The sequence below is a fragment of the Pleurodeles waltl genome, chromosome 4_1 (assembly GCF_031143425.1).
Source record: "Pleurodeles waltl isolate 20211129_DDA chromosome 4_1, aPleWal1.hap1.20221129, whole genome shotgun sequence".
Lineage (NCBI taxonomy): Eukaryota > Metazoa > Chordata > Amphibia > Caudata > Salamandridae > Pleurodeles > Pleurodeles waltl.
In genome coordinates this window covers 670,700,181-670,724,809 of record NC_090442.1, presented here as the reverse complement: position 1 = coordinate 670,724,809, position 24,629 = coordinate 670,700,181, and the positions used below count along the sequence as shown (strand labels likewise).

At 46.6% G+C, this 24,629-nt stretch overlaps 1 long non-coding RNA gene across 1 annotated transcript; it reads left to right on the top strand.

Moving 5' to 3' along the window:
• The first annotated feature begins 773 nt into the window (after nt 1–773).
• On the top strand, nt 774–24,123 carry LOC138288564 (uncharacterized). The gene is made up of 3 exons (XR_011202461.1): nt 774–819; nt 929–977; nt 24,111–24,123. It is a non-coding gene; the product is annotated as an uncharacterized lncRNA (long non-coding RNA).
• The last annotated feature ends 506 nt before the right edge of the window (nt 24,124–24,629 follow it).

Sequence of the window (24,629 nt, the reverse complement as noted above, 5' to 3'; positions counted from 1 at the left end):
AAGGGTCTGAATCAACAGGTGGAATGGCAGATACTGGCACTGTCGTAGATGGACTGTCTTGAACGGAATAGTTAATGTGATGTATTCCACATAGAGGGTTATGAATCTTAACCTCCTTTCATGGTTCTGTGCCTGCAATTGCGGATGCTGAATCGATATCTAGCAGTTCTACTAGAGAGGGTATGGTCCCTTTCAAGGTTTCCTATTGTGTCCTTTTGTTTCTTATGGCTGCTATGAGGGCTATGAGTCATTTTATCTGTACTTTCATTTCTGACATTTAGATGTTTTGATTGTTGTTGTTGCTGGCCAATAATGCCCTGAGAATAATTGGTTGGGTCAATCTTTTCTTTCTGTTCTATGCGAAAGTTGGACTCTGGGGCTACCTACAGCAGGGTTGTGAAAATAGATTTTGTGTCAGAGAGCATTTAGATGGGCCATTATTACATTTAAACATGGCCGCCACAGTTATTGCATTGATCATGTGACACGTTACTACCTGAATGCTCTGAAATAGGGAGACAGACAGCATGTGCATCTTACAAACATAGACTGAGCTGATGGCCTAGATGGATATTTTATTTATTAAGTTACTGAGGTCCACAACAGTATACTTACCATAATTACAAGTGTCTCTAAACTCTGGGTATTAGTTAGCCATTTTTACCAGTTTAAGATGGCTGCCACAGTCATTGGAATGGTCACATGACCTATCATTTCCTTATTTAAACTTGCCGGAAAGGTCAGCAATGTTTGATTCCGACTCGCATGGGTTGGGCAGATGTGGACGGAGACAGACGTTAATGGTCCCATATTTAGAAGGTATCAGTACGCTGCAATGGAGGCAGCATTTTTCTAGAGTTTATGTTGTATGACGGTTGAGCAATTTTGATATTTTATTCTTAATGGATTTGTTTACTTTGACTTGTAGATTGAAGTCCCCTTGTGTGGTGCTACAGAATCTATTTTTGCAACCTGTTGTAAGTAGCTGAATGTAGCTATTCTGGTTGGGAGCCTGACACAGTGTATTATATGGTGCACATTTGCCATATTTTTAAAGTATTTTTTTAACTTTCTTTGTCATGTAGGTGGTTGCTTATACTAGTATCCACACCTGTGTTTGTGGTGTTTTCTTGGGTTCAACAGGTGATACACATGGTGTGATTTGGCAGATTGCATGTACTGTTTTATAATTAATTTTCCTTATATGTAGGTAATATTTTACAACACTGAGCCCTGATGATGTTCTGACGGACCGCTGAGTGCCACTCCAGACCGAAACATCGACATTACCTTCTCATTTGACAAGCAGAATTGAAAGTCAATGATATTGCTTGAACTGGGACTGAAACTGGCAATTATTGTGCAGGACTGTGTCAGGAGGAGGGTTATAAACCCTTCTTGGAACTTCTGCTGGTATTTAATTGTGTGATCTAGGGGGGTTATATACAGTGTTGTTGTTTATGAGATGGACATCTGTTGGATTTGTTGTACATTTTTGGAACTTCCTGAATCCTATTGAGTAATATATTGGATTTTAACAGTAAGGAGTTTTCTTATTTATTAATTGAAGACTGGATCATATGTACACAAACTATATCTAAACAATTCCTCTAGGAACATTTTTAAGTGAGGCACTTTCTAAAGGTGGCATTTTAAACCTACAAATTACACCATTTAAACCTACAAATTACAATTTAATAAACCTACAACCCATCTTCACCAAAAGATGGAGTTTTAAATTGCGTGTTCAAAGACCACAAACTCCATATCTCTTTCTGCTCACAATGGGAAATTACACTTAGAAGATATTTCAAGGCAATCCCCATGTTACCTTATAGGAGAGATAGTCCTTGCAATAGTGAAAAACGAATTTAGCAGTATTTAAGAATGTATGTCGGAACAACCAATGCTGGAACCACGCATGCCTGAACAACGCAGTCGGAACAACAACCGTTTGTGTTACCACTAATGCCTTTACCACGAATGCCTTAACAACGAATTTTTGTTGTAAAGGCATTCCTGGTAAAGGCATGCGTTGAATGGCATGCATGGCTCCCGCATGTGACCCCCTGGACCCCCACCCCAGCCCCTAAAATTACTGCGACCCCTCACCCCTGCTCCTAAAACCTAAAACCACCCTGACCCCCACCCTGCCCCGCCCCTAAAATTACCGCAAACCCTGCCCCTAAAACCTAAAACCACCCCAACCCCGCCCCGCCCCTAAAATTACTGCAACCCCCCCACCATGCCCCTAAAATCTTAAACCACCCCAACACCCCACCCCCACCCCTAAAATTACCGCGACCCTCCACCCACGCCCTTAAAACCTAAAACCACCCCAACCCCCACACCCTCAGCTAAAATTACCACGACCCCCTCACCCCAACCCCTAAAAGCTAAAACCACCCAAACCCCCCACCCTTGCCCCTAAAACCTAAACTACCCCAACCCCCCACCACTGCCCCTAAAACTACTGTGACCCCCCACCCCACCCCTAAAACCTAAAACCACCCCAAACCCCCACCCGCGGCCCTAAAATTACTGCGACCCCCCACCCTGCCCCTAAAACCACCCCAACCCCCCACCCCTAAAACCTAAACTACCCTAACCCCTCAGCCCTGCCCCTAAAACTACTGCGACCCCACACCCCTGCTCCTAAAACATAAAATGACACCCCCACCCCTAAAACTACCCCCCCAACCCTACCCCAGCCCCACTTACCTGACCACATCCTCTCCGATCCGGGGTGTGTTTTCCTCTGCCTTAACCACGCATGTTTGTTGTGCCGGACATGCGTCGTTAAGGCAGAGGAAAACAGGGTGGTTGTTCAGGAAATCGCTGTTACGCTTTCGTGGACAACGACCCTCGTTGTTCCGCCGTCGTGGTTTAGGCTGCTTCCTGTATTTCACTATCATGACAAGTAAACCACACTAGTACATGTCATACCTTTTAACTATGGTGCCCTATACTAGGGACTTCCTAGTAAATCAAATATGTCAATCATGGATAAACCAATCACCAATACAATTTAGACAGGGAGCACTTGCACTTTAGCACTGGTCAGCAGTGGTAAAGTGCCCAGAGTCCTAAAGCCAACAAAAATTAAATTCAGCGCAGGATCAAAAACAGGAGGTCAGAAGCAGAAAGACAGGGGAAACTCATTACAGATGAATACTCACAACCAATAACATGGGTTTATGCATTATGTAGGAAATGTTATGATGTGTATAGCGCTATTCTTTTAACTGAAAAAAACACTTGAAACTTTTCTTATAAAATTCTACTCTGTAGCTATTGTGGTGATATGTTTCATTAACACTGTTTTCTAATGTAATAAATGTATTGTGTGGCAAGTGCTGTTATATAGTGCTAGCTACCCTTAACGAAACAGTAAGGTGCCCTATGGAAAGATGAACAGTACGACTGAAAACCACAGTTAATGGTTAGTCTAGTGCATGATTGGTTATAAGGCTTAGACTAGTGCATTCAGGGAAGTAATTCCACTCGTTTTTGTCTGTTTCTTTTAGATAAATTTAAGGGATTTAAATAAGATTAAGGGCTTCCAGGCATTATGCAGGTTACTGAAGAGGTGAACAAAGGGGCTAGAATCAGGGCAGGACTGATCATAGTGGGCATCAGGCATTTCCCCAGGAGGCTGGAAGGGTGGGGGCTAAATTTGCAGCAGTGGGGGCTGCTTTTGTTACTGGGAGCTGGTTTTGCAGCAGTGCTGCAATATCGGCCCCCAGTAACAGTTCTTCACTCCTGCACGCCCAGCCCCCAACACCCTGCCATCCGCCCCTTTCCTGTCCCCCTCTTCCAGAGGGCTGGTTTGATAAGGTTACCAGGGCTGCTTTGCATTCCCAGTCTGGCCCCAGCTAGAATGGACTGGATGTTATTGGGTTTTAGAGTGAGGGGGTTGTGATCTGTTAATAGGGATTACCTAACACCTTACTTTGGTGTTTTCTGTAATGCAGATTTCATGATTAGGTAGAAAGATCAGAAGCAGAAGGGTGAACGGGGAGACAATTAAGGCTTGATGTGCCATAAAAGGGCTTTAGATGAGAGGTCAGAGCAGCACCGTACACTCATGATACTTGGAATCCTGACTCTCAGACACATCCCAGCTCACAGTGGCTTGAGCAGGGACGGGGCGTTTGGACGCTATAGACCTCTCACTCAATAAGTGTTGCACGCCAAGACATTCTCTACTAAGGAGATTGTTTTTGGTTTGCCATGAATCAAATTTATCTTCAAACAGGTGTTTTAGTCGTAGTCTATTAGTCGTAACCAGGGTACAAGTTGGGGGTACATGCGGGTGGACATGCGGGTGGACGGCGTACATCCACTATTTTGGCCCCACTTTAAAATGCTGAATTTGGCCCACTGTAATTTTCAGACATCAGGATACATTCAGCAGCACCTGCATGTTGTGTGATTTTGATCCAAGCAACATCGTGCAGGCAGCGAGGTGGTCTTTCTAATTCAAGACTCCAGACGGGCCCATAACAAAGGCAGAATTTAAGGGGCAATCAGTCCTCCTCTTGTTAGAGTGTCCTTGACTGGAAACTGTCTGGAGCCTCACACCGAGGTGCAAATGCAGTGGAGAGGAACCAAAGGCACACAGTTGTCAGCACTTTACACGTACTTAAGAGAGGCATGCTTTTGACTTTGTTCAGTTCCTGTATATCAGAGATATGCATGCACTCTAAGAATGTCAGATGTGTTGGTCTGTCCTAGTATTTACACAAATTAACAATTTAAATAATGTTTTTTGTTTAATTTTGTTATAGCACTATTCATCAAAATGCAGGGAGTCAGAGTGCTTCACATCACACATACTCATTGCTTTGACAATTATACAAGTTTGTACATCAATGTTCAGGATGTGTGACACAAGACAGTGAGGGTTACAAGGTGTATGAGTCACCCATCGTCCTTCATTGTTCATTGCGCTATATTAGAAGAATTACAATTTATGAACTGCAAGTAAGAAAAGTATCTCCGTGTTAAAAGCAGTAATTCACCTATCATCTGCATGTTACATGATGTGCTTAGCAGGAGACACATTAACCCTCTCTGCTAATTTTAGTCAAAATGAGCATTAGACAAAACACAGATCTTTCCAGCAAATATGTTAACCACCAAAGTTATCTTACTTATTATTGCTCCCTCTGATTTACTGGGAACCCAAAGATCTCTTCTGCAGATGTCTTAACCCCATTAGGTATTTTACAATTCAGACTTTGCTACCAATTAAGCAGAACATATTTAATGTCAATTTATGTGGCAGAGATTTTACAAAACAAGACCCATGTTTATGGGCTTTGTAGCGCATGGCAGTGCAGCAAGTCACCTTGCTGTGCTAACCTGCATCACAGGGAAAAGGCAGGAATGTACCCCTATTTATCCAATACGGCACATTCCTGTCATTTCTCCCCAAGCTGGCATCCTTTTGGATGCCTAGCGCCAACACAACATATTTGTGAAGCACATAAAGTGACTTTGCGTGGCTTCAAAAATATAACTTTGTCGTTTGTGCCATGCCTGTACGACATGGAATGGTGCACTCATGCCACAACCCATTCATAAAAATGTAAAAGTTGAGTTGCATCACTTTTCTAGCTCAACCCTGATGCAAAATCTATTTTGGGGTTTACAGTGCCACACAATTCTAGTTGTGTTGATATGTTAAAAAAAAACATTTACACAAGACAGCACATTGTCCTTTGTTGCGTTACCTTGCGCCAAGTAGGTGTTACATGTGCAGGCAGCTGGAGCAATTTCATCTACATGGAAATGTGTTGCTTAAGGACTATTATGCCTGGCGGTGATAGTTTGTCCAGTCCTTGAGGGAAGAAAGCTATATGCTAACAAACTGTACATTGTTTTACATGCAGCTTACAAAATCTTGAGTGTTCTGTCTAAATTAGGAGTGTTTGCATGTATACTCGCAATGCGTTTACATGTACTTATTATGATAGACCTGCTAAATATATGTGTAAGGTCTTAAGCTCTGAAGTCACTTCTTCTGATGTCACTTCCTATAATGCCACACGCCGTGATGTCACTTGCATACTCCCTAACTTGGTTAGTCTCCCCCACTTCTTTTTTTAGGACTTGTGCCCTGGTCGTATATGATATGAACCATTGTGGTGACGCACTAACATACTTAGATGTTTTTCCTCTCCCATTAAAAATGTTTTTAAAAAATGTATTTTTAAAAAGGAAAAAAACATATTTCCCTTGCGACTCATGATTAAGATTCTAATGATAAATAGTACGCAAATGAGTGCGTATTAATCAAGTACACTATTTTCCGTGCTATGCGCTTGAGCAATGTGCCCAGTTCATACAGTACAGAGATCTAAAGTTAAGATAACAAAACGGTTTTTGTGTATTTTTCTGTGAACGAATGTGTCCCTCTATTTGAACAATGTTTCCACCCCTGGCTCTCTTTCCTACACTCATCTTCGAATGTTTCACCTTTGGCGTTCAGAGCGCTGAACAGACAGATAAACGTAGCAAATGCATTTCGATACCTCAGAGGACAACAGTGTGCTAATTATGTGTGTTTTACACCAAATTTACATGGCCTATTTGCATACGAGATGCATCCGTGAAAAGCAAGCATTGAGCCACTTTCCACACAAAAGTATCGCAAACACTGAACGCATATGAATATGGCGACTTTCTCAGATTCTAAACAATGGTACCCCTGGAAATGCTGTATTACTATTCAACCAAATGCACAAAGATGCAGCTACCCTTCTGGTTGAGTTGAAAATAGAATACCACACCGCAAACTAGGGTTGGAGGGCCGTTGCGAGCCGCACATTAGCTTTAACGTGTGGGGGATTCGTGTGGTATAGTGCCCTATTTTAAACGCTTGGTTTCAGCTTTGTTTGTAGTCGGCTCCCAGTCTGCACACAACGCCCCCCTTCCCGGATGAGGTAGGGGATGGGCTAATGCAGCTAATGTCAGCCGACTGCCCATCTGATTGAACTTGGGCTGCTTGACGCTCGCATGCCCCAGCGCTGTCCACCTCCTCTACATACTTACACAGTTTCCATGGTGAAAGCATGCAGATGCCATGCACCCCCTCTAGGCAAGAACTTCAGCAACATGTGAGCCTGCATATGTTTCTAGGGCGGGGTTGGAATTCTCCGACGAATCATTAATCAAGACAAAGAGGCGACCCATGGGATACAGCTTCATTAAGCAAAATGTCAGGTGCAGCCAATTATATGGGATTGCAGTTAAGTATATAAATATGTTTCAATAACCGAGTATTCCTCGAACATATAAGAGTTGATGGTGGCGCCGCAGAGACAGGCACGCGTTGAAAGTGTAGTTCAGCCTTCGCTCAAGCCCGTCAGTGGCGTAACGAAACTGGAAACTGGAGGGGGGGCTCTGCAAATAACATGTGAGGTTTCATTCCTCCCCACCCCCAACTCACTGGGGCCAGGTGCCGTGCTGATAGGGACCCTGAAGCTCGACCCTCCCTACCCAATGCCCCTGCCTTCCCAGCACCACGGGGGCTGCGGGAGCCTTTGCTACGTCACTGGACCAGTGGTTCTGCTGGGTTTGATTTGTGGCACACTTCATTATTAGCCCACAGAGGCCCATCTTTTCACAATATTCTCCAATTAGTCACGCGCGCCGACCCCCCTCGACCGTTACGTCAGTTATAAGCGCCTGGACGTAGCAGTGGCGATAATGCGATTATCAAGTGCTCCAGTTGACAGAATGAAATACTGTGCGTTCTGCACAAAGCTTTTGTACTATATGTATACGAGGGGCACGAGTCCGTGTCATTGACAGCCTTCTGCTCACACCACTTACCAGTAACCTTCATTACTCGAGTTCACCTGCCTCTTCATATGTCGTACTCTGAGATGTGTCTTTTGCCAAACATTTCAAATTCCCAAACACCTACTTACCCCTACCTCTACACTCGCGGGTACCTGAGCAATTCCTGATCACTACCATAAAAGCAGGGGAGATGCAGGTGGAGTTTTTTTTTCTAGGAGGGATCCAGTTAAATAGATATACATTGATAGGCACATGTGGTTGAGCTAATAGGAACACATCAAGTCCTAGATAGTCCAAGATTATACATGAGCGCCTAGTGTGTGTGGATGAGTTGCTGTCATCTCCAAGTCTAACTGCTGGTTAGTTTTCTAATTTGTTTGTGAATTCTATGTCCGACAATTCCTCCAGTAGGAATACCAGTTCAGACACTGACAGTGATTCGTCAGTTCAGACGCGGCAGCGCCGTGGACGCTGTGGCCAGTATCGGGGAGATGGAATTATCCACCTATGATGCCCCCTTATCCCCCTCTTAACAACCAACAATGGGGCTGGCCTGCTCATTATGGACCCCCAACCATCAGCCCCCCTTTTTCCAAAATCTGGCACAATGGCCTTTCCCTGATCAGCCTCCACCTTTTTTAGACAGAGGCCAAGGGAGGGGAAAAGGGAAAATGAAAGGGGTTCATTGGGGACCAAGAGACGAGTCTCTCGAGACACAACGAGAGAACACCCCAGGGACAAGCAAAATGTAGCAACCTCTGATATGATAGGTGGGAGCAACAATATTATAAATTTAATTAACAGAACTATTGACACTCTTGAGTCGAAGGCTCTAAACAAAGGCCTCAGTTTTGTCCCCACTCCCAAAATAGACCTTTTCAAGACTAGAACAGAAATTGCACAGTTGTTTTGCAAAATCCACCTTAAAACTTTTCTTAGAAATAAATTTTGTTGAACCAGAGCGAAACACAGGTCTACGTCCCAAATCAACCTTCTGTCCAACAACTGGACAAATGCCTCCCGAAGTACTTGCCTTTGAAAAATCGGTGTCTGCAAAATCAGCGGTCTCGCAGAGAGCACGAGCAACGTACTCCACAATATGAGTTCAGATGAACTGGCAGCATTAAAGCGTCTAACTTCTGACCCCTCTATCATTATTAAACCAGCTGACAAAGGTGGGACAACTGTAATTTTACCACTGACAATGTATTGAGAAGAGTGCCAGCGCTTACTAGAAAATGCACAACATTATAAACGTTTGTCCCGAGATCCTACCCCAGACATCCAGGACGAAATTGCCTTCTTAGTGAATAGAGGAGTCAAGAACGACTGGTTGACCAAACAAGAAGCAGCCTTCCTGACACAATCTAATCCGAAAATACCCTATTTTTACATCCTTCCTAAAATACACAAAAGGAAGATTCCCCCTCCTGGATGGCCCATAGTGTCCAGAATTGGCTCTGTTCTTGAACCACTCTCCCAGTTCTGCGACTTCTTCCTTCAACCTTTAGTGAAGCAGAGCCCCACCTACCTGCAAGACACAACTGATGTATTGGTTCTCCTAGACTCAATGCCCTTTGATAAAAATGCGGAACTCCTGATTACATTGGACGTTGAATCAATTTACACCAACATCCCCCAGGAAGCAACCCTGGGGGTCATATGCGATCTCCTGGAAGCAAACAGGAGTGATTCACGGACACCCCCAGAATTCGTACTAGATCTAGCACATCTTTCATTGACAAAGAACTACTTCGAATTCGAGAACACATTCTATTTACAGATACAGGGGACATCCATGGGCAGCACCTTTGCCCCTAGTCTGGCCTGTCTGTACGTAGCCAACTGTGAAAGACCGGTGGTACTCCATGAGGATAACCCCTACCTGGAGCAGATTAAACTTTGGAAGCGGTATATTGATGACATTCTACTCATCTGGACAGGCTCCAGAGATGAGGCCCACGCCTTTTCTGCTTGGCTCAACCTTGCAAACCTGTTTCTTAATTTCACTATGACTATCGGCGAGAACCAACTGCCGTTTCTGGATCTTCTAATTCAAGAAAGTAATGGGTCTCTGGCAACAGAGGTCTACCACAAACCTACGGACCAGAACAATTTGTTACAATTCAAGAGCTGCCACCCGAGGTCCCTGAGGGAGAACCTCCCCGTGGGTCAGTTCCTACGTCTATGACAGAATTGTTCAAGTCTCTCGGACTATAAAAAGCATGCTAATAATCTGTCCATCAAACTACAAAAAAAGTTTATCCTGCATATCTTGTTAGGAGAGCATATAAAAGAGCATGGAACAACAGAGACCAGTTGTTACAACCCCGTGCCAACAAACCCAAAACGGAACAAATAGTGTGTGTAACTACGTTCAAACCACTATCTAATAAGATCCAGAGGATTATCAGAGACGACTGGGAGACTCTAACATCTGGTGGCCTCCCGTTCCAGCAACCGCTGCACGCCTTTAAAAGAGCCACCAATATACGCGATATGGTGGTCCACACAAGACCTACCATGAAACCTCCGAACAAATAGTTGACTCTCTGGCACCTACTTCCCCCAGTCGGCCACCATCCGTGTGGCAACTGTAGTGTGTGTAGGTTCACACAGAAATCCACCACGGTGGAGCTCGGTTTAAAAACACCATGGGTGTTAAAGGCAATTACGAACTGCAACAGCAAGATTGTAATCTACATGATCAAGTGCCCCTGCCAGCTCAAATATATCGGAATGACAACAAGGAAGGTCAGCATCCGTATTTGTGAACACAGGAGCACTATTAGGTGATAACATGATGCCACAAAACTCACAAGCCATTTTGTCACAAAAAATCATTCCCCAGATGATTTGAAATGGACTATTTTAGAGCAACTGCCACCCACAACCAACAACATGTAACAGAAGTTACTTTACTACGAACAACACTGGGTCTGGAGACTACGCACAGACACCAATGGACTAAATGACGACATTCCGTGGTCTTCACTTAACAAATGACCATACCCTTGTAACACATACTAGCAATGAAGCATCTTGATCTGGGTATCCGCAAACAAAGTACTAACAACCACTGGCCGGGTACATTTGTGTCTTCTTTCCCTTCCATTCTTTTCCCACTCCCTCCATTTTGTCCTCCTGCCAACCCCCTCCTCCCTTCCTTCCCCTCTTTTCCCCCTCCCCTTTCTCTTTCTTGCTCCCCCTTTTTCTTTTTCTTTTTCTCTTTTTCTTTTCTCTTTTCTCTTTTCTCTTTTTCTCCCGTTTTCTTCTCTTTTTTCTTTTCTTTCACACGTTTTGTCTTCCCCATTTTCCCCCTCCCCTTTCTCTTTCTTGTCCCCCTTTTTCTGTTTCTTTTTCTCTTTTTCTTTTTTCTTTTCTCTTTTTCTTTTCTTTCACTTTTTGTCTCCTCTTATTCAAAACCACCCCCCCTCTTTCCCCTTCCTTCCCTGTTTCCCTCCTTTGAATTCCCTCCATTATCGCGACCGCAAGAGGAGGCATTCTACTCCTACCGAGGCTGGAAACTACATTTCCCAGCCTCCCGCACACTCCAGCGTGTCGCGTGTTCTCTACACGCGAACGCAGAGCGCCGAACCACTCCCCGGCAGCAAACTGGCCGGGGCTGGCTGTAATGAGGACGCGCACCACGTACCTCATTATCACATAATTGCTCATACTACATAAATCGCCACCACACTGGACCACCTGCCACAAGCGGTCCAGTGAGGGGACAGATTAGGCGCACAGCGAGTGCATCCTTTGATGCAGTGAGTGCCGGATTTACTCTTCCTCTTCTTCCCCGGAGATCGTCTTCCACACTACAGATAAGCACTGTATTGGCTGGTTGTTTGATTGTTTTTGTATTCCCTTACCCGGCGGCCGTCTCCCCGCCGCGGGGGACATATGGTTGGTCATATAATTATTTAATGTTAATTGGATTAGACTGTTTGTATCCAATTTTGACCTCATATTTGGCATATTGCCTACCATACTCTTATCGTAGGCACTCACTAAGCTGCACCATCACTGACACGAGCTCTATAGTATTAGCTCCTTCTATCACACTATCTAACAGAGGTGTTTTTCTGAAGCAGCTCACAGTGAGTGTAGCATCTGACCAGACACCTTTGATTTCTCCTCAGAATTGCGATTTTTTTATATATACTTACTGCCGTCCTTGCCTACCTCTTTCCCTATCCCTTAGTGTGTGACTATAGGGGGGCACTCCCCCTCCTGGAGTTTTGGGGCAAGTGGCCTTTAGACTTGGGGTAAGATGTTGCTTTCATTGTAGATACATGTTACACTCTTATACATTGCATGACTTTGGCTTGCTGTTTCACCCCTGTGTGTGTTTTGGTGTGCTGTGTGTCACAAAACGTTAATTACGTTTCTGTTCCCACGCTAGGTAGTTCCTTGCTTCAGGTAGGCCGCATTAATTCTCTCTATATTTTACCCACTCTCTTACTGAGTGTTGGATGTTTGTCTCAGCAATGCATGACTTTAAGGGATCCTAGGCCCTGGAGAATGCCCCCAGACCTTCCTTGGCTCATTGTAGAGGGCAGAAACATGTCAGCCATTTTTAGATAGGTAACCCAGTGAGTCCTCGTTCTCACAGAGGTGTCCCATCCTTGTTTTTAACACACCAGAAGACACCATTATTAAAAGTGTAGATTGCACACTTGTAACCGCCTCGGTGTTTTTATATTTTTCCCTAGCTTAGCTGGATCCCACAATTTCCAGAAAGTAAAAATGTACACACTCCCTCCCGTTCTTTTAACTGTGAGGTTGAGCCCGCCCAGGTGGCATTGTTCTACCTGGGTGGGGCTAGGTGGTCAAATGATGAAGCATGCCACTATATAGTGTGTGAGACCACCTAGTCCATAAAGGAAACACCCCCCCCATCACCACTTCACAGCACTCACTCACCATTCATACACCTAGTGAGGTTAAGGAGCTCCAGGAAAATCTCCCTTGGATATAGCTCCTCATTATAAGTAAACCCCATACCCTTTTGTGTTTTGTGAATTCTATGGGCCACTGGGTAAGCTATAGTTATGGAAATTACAGGGGTGCGATATTTAAAAGGAGAAATCAGACAGTACCAATAGCCACGATGAGCCTTCAGATTCCACACTGTTCACCTGTTTTGCGGTGGTGTCTGTGTTTTGCACCAATAAGATGCTAAAGGGCCGATACACAGAACTGAACTGGGGCAATGTGAGTCCCAAAGCACAATGGCCCAAGGCAAATAAAATAAATCCAGAGGACAATTGAGAAACTGAAAACCATGAAGGTTTATTCAAAATGAAGAATCATTACAGAAAGCAAGAATGTAGGTAGGTAGTCAATTAAGTCAAGATCAAAATACTTCATGAATCAAGAGAAAAATCTTTTTGTAAAGATAAATGAAAGACTGTCACAACGTCTGACTTCCTAAAGTATCCAAAAGGTCTATAAAATATAAAAGTACAAACTCAGCAGAAGGTTCAACATGAAGTCTGTCTCTGGAGAATAGGTAAAAAGTCTTGGCAATGAGAAATACCTTGAGAACAGGAGGTTATGCTGCCTTAAGTACAGAAATAAATAACAATGTGACATGGGAACTGTTTAGTATGAAAGCAAGGAAAGGTCTGGCACACTTCCTTTGGTTTAAGAAGAGTAGAAAACCATGCTTTTTGCATAGTGTGAGATGGCACCACACAGCTGAACTAATGAAAGTACAATACACAAACCAATTAACATTGCAGAAATTATGTTATGTAAAACCAGCTACTCTAGACACCACACAAAATAGTAAATAAAAATAATCACCTTTACTCTGCATGTAAAGGAAATGACACTGCATGAATGAACAATAAGGTGGTCATTACAACCCTGGCGGACGGTGTTAAAGCTGCGGAAATACCGCAAACAGGCCGGCGGACAAAAAAAGGGAATTATGACCCTGGTGGAAACCGCCAACAAAGACAGCCACTTTAACACTCCGACCGCCACGGCGGTACAGACAAACAGCGCGGCGGTTACCGCCAACAGACAGGCAGGAGACAGTGTACCGCCCACACTATTACAACCCAATCGCCACCTTTTCCGGGGCGGATACACCGTGGATAAAAACACGGCGGAAACAGCTTTTGCAATGTGAAAACGCTCACCTGAACACATCCCACGAGGAACGACGACTCCATGGACCCGGAATTACAAATACTCCCTGCCCTTGTCTTTCTGCTCCTCTACGAACAACAGCTACGTAGGCGCAGAAGACACCGGTGAGTACTGCACCTACGACACAGGGGAAGGGGGAGGCAAAAGTTAGGGGGACACCCACCAAAGACCCCCACCCCCACCCCCGCATATCACAACATACACACCAATGCATTCACAAAAATCACAAGAACAACCCACAATCCCCCCGGAAGAATGAAAACACAAAGCGAAATTCTGTCAAACATTATAATGTGCCAATATACATGTCATACAAAAATATACAGATATATATTAGAAAATCACTCATAATTATATACAATACGAGAAGTAGTGCAGATATGTACACAACAATGTCCGTGCACCAACAGTCCAAAAATGCATGTCCGAGGTCCACAAACGACACCTGACCACAATCGGAGAGAACACTGCCGGGGCATCAGATAGAAATACTACAGGCACCTCAGGGGGAAGGGAAGGGGGGGCACCTCAGCCAGATGAATGCGAAGCCAGATCCACGACGGGGCACCATGCCCATTGATGTATCCTGGGGAGTGCAAAGCCACAGTCTCTCAAGTCTCTACAGTGGGTGGGTTGCCTACTGTGCCATCCTGGGGAGTGCAAAGCCACAGTCTCTCAAGTCTATGCAGTGTGTGTTTTGCCCACTGTGCCATCCTGGGGAGTGCAAAGCCACAGTCTCTCAAGTCTCTACAGTGGGTGGCTTGCCCACTGTTACATCCTGGGGAGTGCAAAGCCACAGTCTCTCAAGTCTATGCAGTGGGTGTTTTGCCCACTGTGCCATCCTGGGGAGTGCAAAGCCACAGTCTCTCAAGTCTCTACAGTGGGTGGGTTGCCCACTGTGCCATCCTGGGGAGTGCAAAGCCACAGTCTCTCAAGTTTATGCAGTGGGTGGTTTGCCCACTGTGCCATCCTGGGGAATGCAAAGCTACAGTCTCTCAAGTAGATGCAGTTCTCTATTGGTACTGGGTGGGACTGGTGCCCATACTGGATGAGTCTCCATGTGAAAGTTCCTGTCTTGTCACTGTCCCAGCTGCACATGGGATAAGGATGCCTGATGTGGCGGTCCATTCATTCCTACATGGTGCCTGCCCTGTTCAGCGGTGCTTTGCCATAGCGGTCTTTGCCCTGTTCAGCGGTCTTCACTATGGCGGTCTTTGCCCTGTTCAGCGGTGCTTTCCCATAGCGGTCTTTGCCCTGTTCAGCGGTGCTTTCCCATAGCGGTCTTTGCCCTGTTCAGCGGTCTTCACCATGGCGGTCTTTGCCCTGTTCAGCGGTGCTTTGCCATAGCGGTCTTTGCCCTGTTCAGCGGTCGTCACCATGGCGGTCTTTACCCTGTTCAGCGGTGCTTTGCCATGGCGGTTCTGGTACGGACATTGGTGTGTGGCATGAATTTCCCTACACTGGGCATTGGTGTGTGGCATGACGATCTCTACACTGGGCATTGGTGTGTGGCATGACGTTCCATCATTGCCCAGCGGGGCTGTGGCAGCCGGGGCCCTCCTGGGCTGTGACTCTGGCGGTGGTCTCCTGACCAGTGACGATACTTGGGCCCTCCTGGGCTGTGACTCTGGCGGTGGTCTCTGGACCAGTGACAATACTTGTGCCCTCCTGGGCTGTGACTCTGGCGGTGGTCTCCTGACCAGTGACGATACTTGTGCCCTCCTGGGCTGTGACTCTGGCGGTGGTCTCCTGACCAGTGACGATACTTGGGCCCTCCTGGGCTGTGACTCTGGCGGTGGTCTCTGGACCAGTGACGATACTTGTGCCCTCCTGGGCTGTGACTCTGGCGGTGGTCTTCTGACCAGTGACGATACTTGGGCCCTCCTGGGCTGTGACTCTGGCGGTGGTCTCTGGACCAGTGACGACGGTGCTGGCGGTTGTGTCTGGACCGCCGGAAATGATGGCGCACTTCTCCGCCATGACACTTACAACAGGCTGGCAAGACTTCCTTTGGACCTTCCCCACCTTTGGTGGAGTCACAGCTGACTCTCCAATCCCCTCCGAACCCAGGTCAGTTGTTGTCCCACCAGGAGTCTTAACACCGTCCCGTCGTCCACTCTCCAATTTTAGAGCCTTTACAGGGGGTGGGCTGCCAGTGCCTTGGCTCCGGGTCCTACTGTCTGCCCTAGTGGCCGGTGCACTCCACAATCCCTGAACACGCACCACTGGTATTGGAGGCTTTTTGGCTGAGGCGCTATGACGGGACTGATGAATTGGAGGGGAGGGGGGGGCAAAAAGGTCAATTTTACACAGGGACAGTTTCTGACGAACACTGGGATGGATAGCTGGAGGGGGTCTGGGAGTGGAGGAAGAGGAGGTGGTTGTAGGAGGTGTTACTTTAGCTGTTTTGGGTGCAGGTGCAGGTACAGGAGGCTGTCGTGAGGTGGATGGATGTTGGGTGAGTGATTGCCGGCGTTTGGGTACTTTGGGAGGGGGCGTCACAGACACACTGGGAGAGGACACAGGAGACGTGTAAATGGCAGTGGAGGTGGTGAGTGCAGGTGAGTGGCTTGTGGTGCTGGGTGTCCTGGTGTGATTCCTGGTGCCTGTAGATGTGGTGCATGCAGGTGTGTGTGTAGACGAGACTGGGAGGAAGGAGGGAGAAGAGGAGGAGGGGGACACAGTGGAGACAGTGGATGTTCTGTGTCTGTATGGGTGTGATGCTTGTGTGAGTACCTGTGGGATGTGTGGTACCTATGTTTGCTTGAGCTACTTTTGGGTGTTGACTTGTGTGCATGCTGGTCTGTAGGTGTGCTTGGGATGGGGTGGGGTACAGGGGATTGGGTCTGGGTGGAGGAAGTTGGAGGGGGGAGGCTCGACACAGGGACAATGGCTGCAATCAGTGCTGACGCCAGAGATTGCAGGGTTCGCTGAAGGACAGCCTGACCAGAATGAATGCCCTCCAGGAATGCATTACATTACTGTGTTGTAACTCTCGTTCTACACCCTGGATGGCATTCACAATGGTAGACTGCCCAACAGTGAGTGACCTGAGGAGGTCAATGGCCTCCTCACTGAGGGCAGCAGGGGTGACAGGGGCAGGGCCTGAGGTGCCTGGGGCGAAGGTGATGCCCACCCTCCTGGGTGAGCGGGCACGGGGCGAACGCTGAGGGGCTGCTGGGAGGGCGGTGCTGGTAGGGGAGGTGGCGGCTGTACCTGTAAAAGTGGTGCGCACAGATGGTGCCACCACCACAGGGGAGCTCCCATCGGCGGACGAGTCCGTGTAGCTGGTTGGTGACCCAGTGGCCGACGTGAAGCTCCCCTCGCCCTCCGTCCCACTGGTGCATTCAGAGTCCGTGGTGTGGCGCTCCATGGCCATGTGGGATGCAGCTCCCTCGTGCTCCGGTGCCACTGTACCTCCGCCTGTTGATGCTGATGTACAAAAGGACAGGGAGAGCAGGAAAAGGGGAGGAGACCGAAGAACGAGAGTTTTAGTGCATGGTATTCTGCTACCGTTGGCAGACAAGACAGACGCAGCAGCCCCCTGCATTACGCCGTGCTCCTGCACTCTGCACATGCAATTTCTGGGTCATGGCCTACATGGCAATGGTGGACATCTGCGGACATGGATGCCACATGGGCAAATATACCTCGATTTGGCACTCTGCTGAGGTGGGGTTGTGTGCCACATGGCCTACATAATGGAGGGGCCTTGCCTACCTAACTCGCCCTGGCCTAGGGACACCCACAGCCCACCTCCCCCACCCAGACACCTCCACTGCGCGCAAAGTCCGCAGAATGAGGTTGTACTCACCCCCTTGTGTCTGCTGTGATGTCCTCAAGCGCCCATCCAACTCCGGGTAGGCCACCGCCAGGATCCGGAACATCAGGGGGGTCATGGTGCGACGGGCACCCCTCCCACGTTGGGAGGCCATCCCCAGCTGAGCCTCCGCCGTCTTCTTGCTGCAGCGGCGAATGTCCTCCCATCTCTTACGGCAGTGGGTGCCCCGTCTGTGGTGGGCTCCAAGGGTCCGGACCTCCTTGGCGATGGCACGCCAGATGTCCCTCTTCTGGTGGGCGCTGACCTACATGACATGCGTAAGGGAAGAGGAACAGTCATTACCAACTGCACCGTCGTTGTGAGTGGCCCCCTCCCTACTCTGGCCATGTGGCCCATTCATTCGCATGCATTAATGTTCAATCAACTCTGCCCCCTTCCCTCTTCCACCCAGCCCTCTCCACCCAGGCCTAGCCCATACAACGTGCTCCCTGTGTTCTAACCTGTTGGTCTAGAGGACCGTAGAGTAGCGTGTACTGGGGGAGGACCCAATCGACGCATCATAACCGCCGGCGCACCTGTTCATTGGCTCCTGGGACCCATAGGGTCCACTGTTAACCAATGCAGCATTGCGCCGCGGTCTACGACCGCCTACCGCGACGGTGTGCAACGCCAGCTCAGTTACCCCACAATCCCATTGTCCCAGTTTAGAGGTCAGGCAGCCGTCATTTCAGGGGCCCACATGGCTTCATTTACTACTGCGTCACACATAGCTAGGCCTACACTCAACACACATACAGGAAGGGTTTTGTGAGTGGTGTAGTCTTGTGTGTAACTGTGGGTACATACCTGGAGGAATAGTGACTGGTTTTTCGCTGTTGTCCTTCGTAGGCACCGTCAGCTGGGACATATGATAAGATGGCGGAATCCTCCGGTGTACCGACCGCTGGTGGACCTGTTGACAATGGAAGAAAGACATATCATTGTCACCTACCGGTTTGACCGTGCCACTATCAAGGAACTATGTACCCAGTTGGAGCCAGACCTGATGTCACCGATCCGCCATCAGACTGGAATCCCCGCTGACGTGCAGGTGCTGTCAGTGCTCCATTTCCTTGCAAGTGGGTCTTTTCAGACAACAGTGGCCATGTCATCAGGGATGTCCCATCCTATGTTTTCCAATGTGCTGTCCAGAGTGTTGTCTGCCCTGCTGAAACACGTAAGGAGATACATCATTTTCCCTCAGGTGGAGGATTTGCCTACAGTGAAGGGTGACTTCTATGCCCTTGGACATATCCCCAACGTCAAAGGTGCCATTGATGGGACCCATGTAGCTCTGGTCCCCCCCCGCATGAGTGAACAGGTGTACAGGAACAGGAAGAGTTATCATTCCATGAATGTCCAGATGGTCTGTTTGGCAAACCAGTACATTTCTCAGGTAAATGCTATGTTCCCTGGCTCAGTGCATGACGCCTACATCCTGTGGAATAGTAGCATCCCTGATATGATGGGTCAACTCCAGAGGCACCGGGTATGGCTATTGGGGGACTCTGGTTACCCCAACCTGTCCTGGCTATTGACCCCAGTGAGGAATCCCAGGGCAGAGGAACGGTACAATGAAGCCCATGGGCGGACTAGGAGGGTGATCGAACGCACCTTCGGACTCCTGAAGGCCAGGTTCAGGTGCCTCCATATGACAGGTGGATCCCTATTCTACTCACCGAAGAAGGTGTGTGACATCATCATCGCCTGCTCCATGCTCCATAATTTGGCTTTGCGACGCCAGGTGCCTTTTCTGCAGGAGGATGATCCAGATGAAGGTGTTGTAGCAGCTGTGGAGTCTGTGGAGCCTGTGGACAGTGATGAGGATGAAGCTGAGGAAGAAGAAAACGACAACAGGGAGTCAGTCATACAGCAATATTTCCAGTGACACACAGGTGAGAACATTTTCAGATTTAACATTACATTCACTGTCACACGTCTACCTCTATCCTGTTTGTCTATTTCAATCACAATTAGTTAACTGAGTTGTACCCTTCCATTACGGTTTCACAGGTGTGGTAACCTACGTGTCAACTGCTTGCATCCTTCAAGGGCTTGTGATGTGTGACATAGGTATGTTAGCCTTACAATGGTACAGCCATTATGACACTGTCATTGATAATACAAAGTACAAAATCATAGACTGACTCCAGATTGTTTTGTGTTTGAAGGGTGTTTATTTAAGTGCTAATTATTGGAGGGGGTGGTAAAATGGAGAGGGAGGATGGTGGAGGAATGTCCATGGCAGAGTCCAGTCTATTAGTCTCACAGGGGCACTGCCCATCTGGGCATAGGAAGTGGAGCTGGGGCAGTTCGAATATGGACAGGATAACAAAGTGGGACAGTGGGAGGACAATCAGGGTGGTCTCGTTTCCTGGCGGGGGTCTTGCCATCTTGCTCTGTCCTGGTCCTGGCTCTCAGGGACCGCTTGCGTGGTGGTTGTCCGTCTGCAGGGGGTGGGGTGCTGGTGTGTTGGTCCTGTGGCGGGGCATCCTGTCCACTAGCGCCAGCAGAGGTGGTGGGCAGTTCATCGTCCTGGCTACTGTCAGGGGCCCCTTGGAGTGCCACGGTGTCCCTCAAGGTCTGCTGTATGTCCTTCAGCACCCCTACGATGATGCCCAGGGCGGAGCTGATGGTTCTGAGCTCTTCCCTGAACCCCAAATACTGCTCCTCCTGCAGCCGCAGTGTCTCCTGCAACTTGTCCAGGACCGTGGCCATCGTCTCCTGTGAGTGGTGGTACGCTCCCATGATGGAGGAGAGGGCCTCGTAGAGAGTTGGTTCCCTTGGCCTGTCCTCCCCCTGTCGCACAGCAGCCCTCCCAGTTCCCCTGTGTTCCTGTGCCTCCGTCCCCTGGACCGTGTGCCCACTACCACTGCCCCCAGATCCCTGTTGTTGTTGGGAGGGTGGGTTACCCTGGGTGCCCTGTATTGGTGGACACACCGCTGATTGACCTGTCCTGGGTAGGGAGGTTTGGGCCCGCTGGGTGGGTGCTGTGCTGGTGTTACCAGAGGGTGGAAGGTCGGTGTTGGGCTGTGCCTGTGCAAGGGGAACCGACTGTCCTGAGGCCCACGATGGTCCGGGCTGGTCATCAAGATCCAGTAGGGCAGAGCTGCTCTCATCACTGTGGGCCTCTTCTGGGGTGGAGTGGTGTTGTCTGGACCCTCTGGTGTGGTGACGGTCCTTCGTGTTCCTGCACAGGCATAAGATCATGATTATTGCATGTGTGTGTGTAATGGTGTGCAATAGGTGGCTGTGCGTGAACCCCAGTGCAAGCATTCCTGTGTGGGGGCTTGTGTGATGATGGTTGGGGGGGTGTTCTGGGTATGTGCAGTGAGCATGCTTTGGTGAGGGGTGACCATGCTTAGTTGTGTCATGCAGGGCTTGGTGTTGGGATGTGTGGTTTGTGTTATGGGTACATTAGTGATGAGTTGTAGTGATAGGGAAGGGTGTGAGGGTGGGGGTGTGTGATAGCATGCAGGTAGGGTGGGGGATCTGATAGTTGAGATTTGACTTACCAGTGTCCCATCCTCCACCGACTCCTCCGAGGCCCTCAGGATGCAGGATGGTCAAGACTTGCTCCTCCCATGTTGTTAGTTGTGGGGAAGGAGGTGGGGGTCCCCCGCCAGTCCGATGTACCGCGATGTTGTGCCTGGAGACCGTGGAACGCACCTTCCCCTGTAGGTCGTTCCACCTCTTCCTGATGTCATCCCGATTTCTTGGGTGCTGTCCCACGGCGTTGACCCTGTCAACTATTCTGCGCCATAGCTCCATCTTCCTGGCTATTGATGTGTTCTGTACCTGTGAGCCAAATAGCTGTGGCTCTACCCGTACGATTTCCTCCACCATGACCCTGTGCTCCTCCTCGGAGAAGCGGGGGTGTCTTTGGCTTGCCATGGGGTGGTGTGTGTGATGTGTGGGGTGGTGTATGTGTTGATGAGTGTGGTGAGTGTAGTGGTGTGTGGTGTTTTGTGCGTGGAAGTTGTGTGGGTGATGGTGTTGTGTGCCTCTGTGTGATGGGGTTGTCAATTGCTGTGCTGTCTCTCTGGCCTTCTTTCAGAATTTGTGGTCGTAGGGGTTTGTGGGTGATGTGGGTGTGTGTTTTATATTGTATTGGGTGTGTGGGAGTGTTGTTTGTATGTGTATCAGGTGTGTGTATTTTGAATTGTCCAATGTGGCGGTGTTTCGGAGATGTGTGTGTATTTTGAGCGCGGCGGTGTGTACCGCCAATGGAATACCGCGGTTGAAAGACCACCGCGTGGATTCGTGGGTCGTAATAGCATGGGCGTGTGTCTGTTGGCGTGGAGGTGGAGGATTTGTTTCCGCCAGTTTATCACTGACCTTTGGTGTGACGGTGTTGTGTGGGTGTCTGACTTTCGGCGGATTCCGAGATGTGTGTCATAATAGCTGTGGCGGTCTGCCGTGGCGGTGTATTGGCGGTCTTCTGCACGGCGGTAAGCGACTTTTACCGCCAATGTTGTAATGACCACCTAAGCCATTTAAATGGACAAAGAAACACTTGTTACTGCAGGCAGTAACTGCTTTGATCTGAAACATTATGAGAAAATGTCCATCGTGCCTTCCTTTGAAACATTAGTTAGAAATAGTATGACAAGCTCCACCCCAAAACAGATCCTATTTCACCTGTTCTTGTTAATGGAAAAATTATTCTATGAGGCCTTTTAAAGGGTGAAGAATAAAAACAGCACTGAGGACCCCCTCCCGAGCAACTGAAGAACTATTGATAACATCAATTGTTCAAATTTTTCAAAACAGGCCTTTTATTCATGATCGTCGTATGCTTTCCAAATGAACAATAGCAGCATTCCAATTGAACAATGTAACCAACATGTGTTTTGTTGCTCAGTTATATTAACCTACGACTTCATCAGGGCTACAAACAAAATATACAAACAAAGTAGTTTGTACCAAATTATCTAATACCACCACCCTAAACCACATTGGTGAAAATGATAGGTTTCCCATAATATTTGCATAAACAATATCTCCCCATTCAATCATAGTTCAAGCAAAGGCCCAGAATAACCCCCTACATTGCATAAAACTTAGTGAGTGTAAATTACAGAAGCATTCAAAACAAACAGAAGAAGAAGGAATAAGATTAATTATATTGAAAGTATCTTAAATAGAAATGTCTTTATCAAGGGCAGACAATTCAGAGTTTGGAAGTGAAGGTGGTTTATTAGATGACAACTATTGAAGAATATGATCTTGCGAAGGGAGTGATTCTGGAGTTTATAATTCTGAAAAGAAAGGGACAAATTCATTTAAAATGTCATCATTTGTATGCAAAAGAGAATTGGAGGTGTTTAAAATAGATTTTATCTTTGTTCTATCCTTTTTAATTTTAAGATAGTTTTCTAAAAGTTCCCCTGATTTATTTTGTCCTCCATAATACTTAGCACTGTATTAAAAAAGATAAGAATGAGCAAATTCTGTTTTTTTTTATTAAAAGTGAATTTAGCTCGAAGTAACTCATTAAGACACACTGTAGATGTAGAAGTATAGTATAGATGTTCTAATTGTTTAATGCCATTCATGGACTGAAGTAATTTTTTAGAAGCAGTTTTCTTTTTATTGGCAACATATGAAATAATCAAATTCCTGGATGTCGCTTTAAATGCATCCTAAATTGTCTGAACAGATAACTGAGGAGTGTCATTATCTAAAAAAAACTGATTTACAAATTTTAAAAAAACGGCAAAAAATTAGTGTCAGGAAGAAAAGTTATTAAACCTCCACCTTTTATTTGTCAGGCTATGTTGTATGAGATCTAAATTTACACTAACAGAGCACAATCCAAAAGTAATATAGAACCAATTTCTGAACATAAAACATGTTGTACAAGACATTGTGAGACAAATAAATCTATTCTTGATTAGGAAAAGTGGACAGGAGAGAAAAAGGTATATTTTTTGTAAAGTGTGATTACATAATCTCCATACATCTGTTAGTAGTACTCGTTGTTTAAAAGCAGAGGTGAACTTTGAAAAAATGTTGGATGGTATAAATTTGGATTTAGAATTACGATCAATAAAATGATACATAATCATATTGCAGTCCCTTCCAAAAATTAAGTATTCATCAGAAAGATTAATTAACTTGGCTAAAATTCCACTCCAAAATGATTTATCCGGTTGAGTGGGTGCATAAATATTAAATACAGTTAAAATTATTTTAATGGCTAGTGAGACAATGATCGATCTGCCCGTATTGTCAGATTCTTATGAAATTACAGATATAGCTAAAGCTTTATGACAAAGTATAATTGATCCATTTCTTTTTTCTGTTCCAGGAGATGAAAAAACATGTCCCACCCATTGTCTCTTCAGCTTGGCTGCTTCAATATCAGAAATATGAGTTTCCTGCAAAAGAGGAATACCAGCTTTTAATGAGGAAATATGTGTTGAAACTCTTTGTCATTTTATTGGAGATCTTAAACCTTTAAAGTTCCAAGAAATAAATCTAATTGTCAATTAAAATGTAACCAGAAATAAGAAACAGAACCCTTAAAATATAACCATAATGTTTTAATTATAAACCAAATATATATAGTGAAAACTTTATCAAAAAGAAACACAATAAGATACAGAAGAGAGAGAGAATAAATATGAAAACAAGAAAGTATAAAAGAGATAGAAAAATAAAATAAAATAATAAAAAAGAAAGGAAACAAAGGTCTATAAAAAGATAAAATAGAAGCACAATAGAACATAACAAGTGATAAAAACATACCTACAAGTCAAACACGAAATGAGGGTGGTGAAACCACAAAAGGAAGATGACACAACTATAACTCCATAACTGCAGACAT